Here is a 7393-nt window from a genome sequence, read left to right on the forward strand (position 1 = left end):
GTGCTCTGCCATTTCTAAGTGGAGAGGAGGCATGACATGTCAAATTAAAACCAAGGAGAGCTTTAGTCATTTTCAATATCTAATGGCTTACTGGCTCTTAAATTTCAACTGGTAATGTATTTTTTAAGGACAAAATGACAAAAAATCATTCATGGCGCATTCCCAGTTTTTCAGTAGAGATTATTTGTGATAACATTTTCTGCTCCCAGAGAAAACAAAGGAAGTGAGTTTAATAACTAATATGGAACCTCACCAGAGGGCCTTCTTTCCTTTTTTAATTTTTTAGTAAAAGTTAAAAAGCAAAAGTTAAGTCTTCGATACAATCCAAAAGTTGTAGATGAGTTTCATTTTTTGCTTTCCATTTTGTTGATAGTTCAGTTTTTTCTTCTGTTTTAAGATCTGCCCAGATACTGTCCCACACCAAAGGAGATTTACTTATGTCTGCTCTGGCACGAGAGGCATCATGTTTTCTTGGGCCAGACCTGTCAAAGCATTGTGCACCTTTCAGACATCACTGATTAGATGAGGCCCATCTTACCTTGTTTTTATTTTGTATTTTGCATGTAATCTGTGCCCCAACCACATACTCATCGATTGCTCTGAGGATAAGCACTTCAGGGACCAGAAAAAATAGTTTTGGTTATTATTCTTAACAATTCTATCAGAAACAGTTTCACATGTTCTACAAATAACTGTCTCTGGGGAAATAGCTCAGTGGCAGAAGCTCCTGCCTGGCAAGTTCAAAATTCTGAGTTCACTCCCCAGTACCAAACAAACAGGCCAGGTATTTATTTTCAAACAGGCTAGGTATTTAGTATTGTAGAATAACCCTAGGTTAGGTCCCTGCTATCACCTACAAACAGCTGTCTTAGTGGTAGTGACTAAATGGTCCCTTTAGCCTTGTTTAACACCAGGCCTCATACTCTACATTACTGATAAAAGCAAATCAATTACTCCTGTCATTTTACTTATTTTAATAAGTGTACTTAATTCTAAGAAGACTGAACTCATTCAAAAAAAAAAAAAAAGTCAGAGCTGACTGTGCAGTTAAGAGGTGAGTCACTGGGACCCTAAGATGGAAGCATAGATATCTCTCCCTCTGATTCCTCTTTATGCTTCCTGTCTGCCATTGGTTGAACACCTTTTCTTCTGCCATGCCCTTTTACCTTTCCATTTTTGCTTTGGAGTGTGCCATCCGTGGGCTAAAACCATAAGCCAAAATGAACGTCTCTGCCATCAGGTTGTAAGCATTAGGTACTGAGTCTTGGTGAGGAGGAAAATGACTCAGGCAGATTGGATACAAGGAATGGGGTTGTCACTGTAGCTATCCTTGACCGTGTGGTTCAGAATCCTGGGGAAGTGCTTTGTGAGAGTTTTAGATGGCTTTGAAGAATAGAGCTAGAGAAGCTCTTGAACCCTGTAAACTAAGTTTGTTGGAAAATTCTAGTCAGAGCTATACGACCAAAATGATGACCCAAATGAAAAGAGTAAATGCCAGGTCAAAAGGCTTCAGCTATAAACAACTCCATTGGCAGCTAGATAGGAAATGGATTCTATTGGCAGCAGCTTTTAATCAGATTTATACTTTAAATAAGATATCAAATATCCCATTTAAAATGTTTTCCATTTTCAGCTGTGCTCTCGGGACCCCTCTGAATCAATCTAAAATGTTTTCAGTTTTACCAGAAATAAAGATCTTGCAAAGTTGGAGCAAAAGAACTTTTTTCATAAAAAGATTACCATTTTTAAGGCTAAGTACTTTGCACCAGAACAATACGAAAGATGGCTTAGAGATATCTTAGGCATCAGCAAGACCCCAACCTTTGCGGTCCTAAGGGCACGATATGGTAAAACTTTTATTTGAAAAATATCCCTAAGGCATCTTGCTTACTCAGGGTCACGGAGGGAAATGTTTCCACAAATTCAGCCATCCATGCACTCAGAGGCCACAGACTCCATGATCTGAGGGGGCCTGGCTACCACTTGCCCTGGCAGCAGACTTTGTTGTCATCATGTGGTTCTGCTTTAAGGGAATTTGAAATGCCATAGAAATAAAAAAAGCATTCAACCCAGATTTCATAGAAAGGCACTGGAGGCCAAGCAGTGTGCTCTTGAGAGGGCCTTACCCTATAGTTAAAAAGAAAGGAAAATTCCACTGAGAAGGAAGGATCTGGAAGATCCAGCATGGCTAAGGAGAAGAAGAGCCAAGTTAGAGACTTACAGGGCAACTAGAAACACAGAGAGGAGGAAAAACTATCATAAATGGAAAAAAAAGACATAGATTTCCACAGAAAAAGAGATGGATTCACTAAATACAATGTGTTGACCATGTCTGAATTCTTATGTGAAGACACTAACCCAAAGAATAATATTTGTAGAAACCCAGAACCTTCCAAAAGAGTGAACCATATTAGGACTAAGAGAAACAGTGGCAGTTGGAATCTGCCAGGAACATGTGGGAGATTGCTTCTAGAGAGGCTTCCCACAGCTAACAGTTGGCAAGTGATCTTGGTCCAGTGCTCACCACAATTGTAGAACAGGAGTTGACAGGAAACCGCTGCAGGAAGGGCTGGCAGGGATGTGTACAAAAAGGAACCTTTTCCACATTTTGTGGTAGTGTAGACTGGTGCAACACTGTGAAAATCAATGTGGAGGTTTTTCAGAAATCTAAGACTAAAGTTTCCATTTAACCCAGGTATTCTCCTTCTTGGTATATTCCCAAAAGAATTAAAAGCATCATACCACAGTGGCATGTGCACACTCATGTCTATAGCAGCACAGTTATAGTAGCTAAATCTTAGAAACAACCCAATGCCCATCAACTGAAAGATAGATTTTAAAATATGTGGTTTGTTTATACAATGGAGTACTACTCAGTCAGAAAGAGGGATAAACTTGAGACATTTATAGATAAATGGATGGATTTTGAGACCATACTCTTAAGTGAAATAAATAAGACCCTTACGTGTAATTATCACATTATATCTTTGGTGTAACTGAAAGTGAGAATAAGAACCAAAATGCAAAATAAATATTGTGAAATAGGAAGTATTTTTGAAAAAGTAAAAGGGAATGGGGGGGAAGAAAAATGAATAAAAAAAGGGATAAAATGAAAATGAAGTATGGTAAATAAGGAGAAGAAGAGGGAGTGAAGAGAAGGGAGAGAAGGAGTAAGATGTGTCATGTACAGGTACAAATTTCCTATGGTGGCTGTGCTCATCACACATATTCATATTGTACCAGTAAACTTAATTATAATAAAAAATAATATGAAATATATTAAAGAAACATGTGGGACATAAAGCAAATGGGCAGGCACAGGCTGTGTGTGAAGTAGATTGTTTTATAAAGACTTGCAAATATAAATTACATCAGTGGCTGAGCATTGTCAGAAAATATCAAAGACTGACTGGAAACTACCACAAAACTGAGGAAGCTTTCATATTCAAAATTCTTGGAATGTTCTTGTTGGGCTTTAAATAACCCAAGATGAACATTGAAATAAAGAAAGAAAATGCAAGAAATATCAGAGCTGAACCACTGTCTTGAACATATAGTCGTGATAGATATCTACACAGTATTTTACCCCTATACAACAAAGTATGCATTGTTTTTAAAAGCATATGGTACTTTTTGGCTGGCAACATAGCTCAGCAGACTAAGCACCTGCTTACACAAGTGAGGGACCGGGGTTCAATCTCTGGCATCACATGCTGCACAGGCCCCACCTTAAAACGCATCGAGCCAGCCACTGAAACCAGGTGTAGTGGCACACACCTACAATCCCAGCACTGGGAAGGCTGAGACTAGGATGATGACTATGAGTTGGAGCTGTGTAGTGAGACCCTGTACCAAATACATAGAAAAAAAAGTATATGGTACTTTTGCCAAAATCAATCACATAATAGTCCACAAAGCCTGCTTACACAAATATAGAAGAATTGAAATTACCCATGCACACTATCAGACCACTCTGTGATAAGAATAGAAATCAATGATATATTTTGGAAAAGACAAATGCTCCTATAAAATTAATGACATATCCTAAACAAACAGTGGATCACAAGAGAAACTAAAGAAGAAATTTAAAACATTTCTGGAAGTTAATAAAAAGGACTTTGTAACTTACCAAAGCCCCCTGGGACACTATAAAAGCAGTTCTAAGTGGAAAATTCATTGTAATCCATGCTCACATTGGGAAAACAGATGAAAACCAAATAAGTAACCTTATGAGAAATCTAAAGGTACTCAGGAAACAACAGATCAGCCCAAAACTGAAGTTGAAGAGAGAAATTATGAGAGTGAAAAATCAATGAAATTGAGACATACAACTTTAAAATTTAACATATTGAAGAGCATTTTAAAAAATGAATGAATACACAAACCTTAGTCAGATGTACCAAGGGAAAGAAAGTCACATCAATACAACTAAAATGGAAGAGGTAAAAATCACAGCAGACATTGTCAAAAGTGGAAGATTGGGCTGCAGAGATAGCTCAGCAGCATAAGCACTTGCCTGGCAAGTATGAGATCCTGAGTTTGATCACCAGTACAAAAAAAATCCAGAAGATTATAACTATTATGAAAAATTACATTCCAACAAATTTTAAAAGAAAGGATAGATTTCTAGATGCATACAAATTACCAAGACTTACCCAATAAGACATAAATATGATGAGCAACACAATAACGTTATAAAATTGACACAGTAATAATGAATCTATCAATAAAAAAATACCCTTGCCTGATGAATTTACTGCTGAATTCTACAAAGTCATTCATGATGCTATATCACCAATAATCCTCAAAGTCTTTCAATAAATCTAAAGTGATTGAAGTTCTCCAAAATTTATTTGTGGATTCCAGTCCCATTCTGATCATAAAACCAAAAATCCAACTAGAAAAGAAAACTAAGGCCAATCTTTTAATGAGCAACAACTGTAAAACTTCTCAACAAGATATTAGCAAATAAAATGTAGAACATCACCAAAAAGATCAAAGTAGGTTTCACCCTAGAGTTGCAAGGATGGTTCAACATACCTAAGTCAATAAGTACAATGCATAACATAAAGACAAGCTAGGTCAAAACTGTATGATCATATTAAATATGAAGAAAAGGCTTTTGACAAAAATCCAACACACCTACATGACAAATGCCCTGAAGAAACAGGTATAGAAAGGACACACACGAATGTGATGAAAGCTCTGAATGACAATGAAACAGCCAGCAGCACACTAAATGGGAAAACCTAATCCATTCCTGATAAAATCAGGAATAAGCAAAGGATATCCACTATCACCATTTCTATTAACATAGTACTTGAAACATTAGCCAGAACAATCAAAAAAGGGAAAGAACTAAAAGGGATACACATAGGAAAGAAAGATCTCAAATTGTCATTATTTGCAAATGACATGATACTCTACATGGAAGAGCCAAAGAAGTTCATGAAAAACTCGTAGCATTTATAGACAAATTCAATCATGTAGCAGGATACAAGATCAATACACAAAAGTCATTAGCATTTGTGTACATCGATAAAGAACTCAATCAGAAAGCAAGTATGAAAGCAATACCATTCATGGTAGCTTCAAGGAAAATGAAATAGCTAGCAATTAACTTATGCGAGGAAATGCAAGGCTACTATGAAGAAAACTACACTACTCTGAAAAAGGAGATTAAAGAGGCCACCGACGAAATGGAAAGATGTCCCCTGTTTCTGGATAGGCAGAACAAATATTGTCTAATTGACCTTACTCCCCAAACTGTTATATTGATTCAGTGAAATCCTAATCAGAATACCACCAATATATTGTACAGAACACAGAGGTCAATCCTATAATTTATATGAAACTAGAAGAAACCTAGAATAGCAAAGCAATTCTGGTCAACAAGCGGAAAGTAGGGGATTTCACAATAACTGACTTCATGATATTCTTCAAGCAATAGTGTCAAAAGCAGCATGGTACTAGGACGAAAGTGAATGTATGGATTAATGGAACAGGATAACGGTTATATAGAGGCATTCCCAGACACATTCATCTATTTGGTCTTTGATAAAGGTGCCAGTATCCTGTGTTTGAGGAAGCAACAAGTGGTGCTTGGCAAACAGGCTATCTGTTTCCAGGAGATTGAAACTGGACTCTTATCTCTTTCCATATACTAAACTACAACCACAATATATCAAAGATCTAAACATTAAGACAGAAAGATTAGATCTCCTGGAATTTAAAGTATGTAAATTGAAGACATAGATGTAGGAAAGGATTTTCTAAACAGAAATTCAACGGCACGAGAAATAACAGCAAGAATTTACAAATAGGATTATATCACACAAAAACGTTTCTAAAAAGGAAGAGAATCAATTAGTAGAATGAAAAGAAAACCTACAGAATGGGAACAAAATGGCAGCCATGCCTCAGACAGAGGACAAATATCTAGAATATACAAAGAGCTCCAATAAATTAAACCACCTAATATTAAAGACCCAGTCACGAAATGGTTAAGGAAAATGCAGACACTTCACTGAGAAAGAAGTACAAATGGTCAACAAATGTATGAAAAGATCTCCAATATTTCTAGCCATTAAAATGCAAATTAAAACAACTCAGGTTTCATCTTAGTCTGAGAAGAATGACAACCATTTCAAAAAGCAAACAATAACAAATGCTGTGTGGCTGGCTGTGGTGTAAAAAGAAGTCTTTTCTGCATTGTTTGTGAGAATGTAAACCAGCTGCTGGGCCGTGGAGGCGCTGCGTGGTTTCTAGGACACAGTTCTTGGGCAACTTTCACCGTTCCTTGGAGGAGCCAGCGAGCCAGGCTTGACGGCCTCCGTGGAGTGGGATACGCAGGTGGTGAAGGGGTCCTCGCCGATCGGCCCCACCGGATTGAGGGCGGGCGAGCAGCCCACGGGCCCGAGACTGCCGTCGTGGCTGCAGCCCGAGAGGTGTGTGGTGTTCCAGTGCGCTCAGTGCCGGGCTGTGATTGGCGACTCGTTGCACCTCGTCTGGAATCTGTCGCAAACCGTCGGGGCCGTGCTCTGCTCCACACCTATAACCAGTTATTCTGCAGTTCCTGTGGGATTCTCATTGACTTCCATCTGTATTCCACGCATACGGCATTAGCTGCACTGAGAGGTCATTTCTGCCTTTACAGTGATAAAATGAGTAGCTGTCTCCTTAAAACAAAGGCCATAGTACGTGCATCTGAGATGGGTATACGTGATGAACTTCTGCTAGAAAAGATAACAGAGCTGAGAGAGATGATGACACTAAGGCACACTCACTTAGATGAAGTAATGAAGTCTGGGAGGGAAAGGATGCCTGACCAGAACCCAGCTTCAGTATAGGCTTCAGGCCTTTCTGGTACCTTCAACCACAGAACTGCTTTGAT

General features: G+C 38.3%; 1 pseudogene; it reads left to right on the forward strand.

The window, feature by feature from the left end:
- The window catches only part of LOC111818178, a 45297-nt pseudogene extending 37948 nt beyond the window's left edge, over positions 1 to 7349 (forward strand).
- Positions 7350 to 7393: the final 44 nt, after the last annotated feature.

The sequence above is a fragment of the Octodon degus genome, unplaced genomic scaffold (genome assembly GCF_000260255.1).
Source record: "Octodon degus isolate 3935 unplaced genomic scaffold, OctDeg1.0 scaffold00082, whole genome shotgun sequence".
Lineage (NCBI taxonomy): Eukaryota > Metazoa > Chordata > Mammalia > Rodentia > Octodontidae > Octodon > Octodon degus.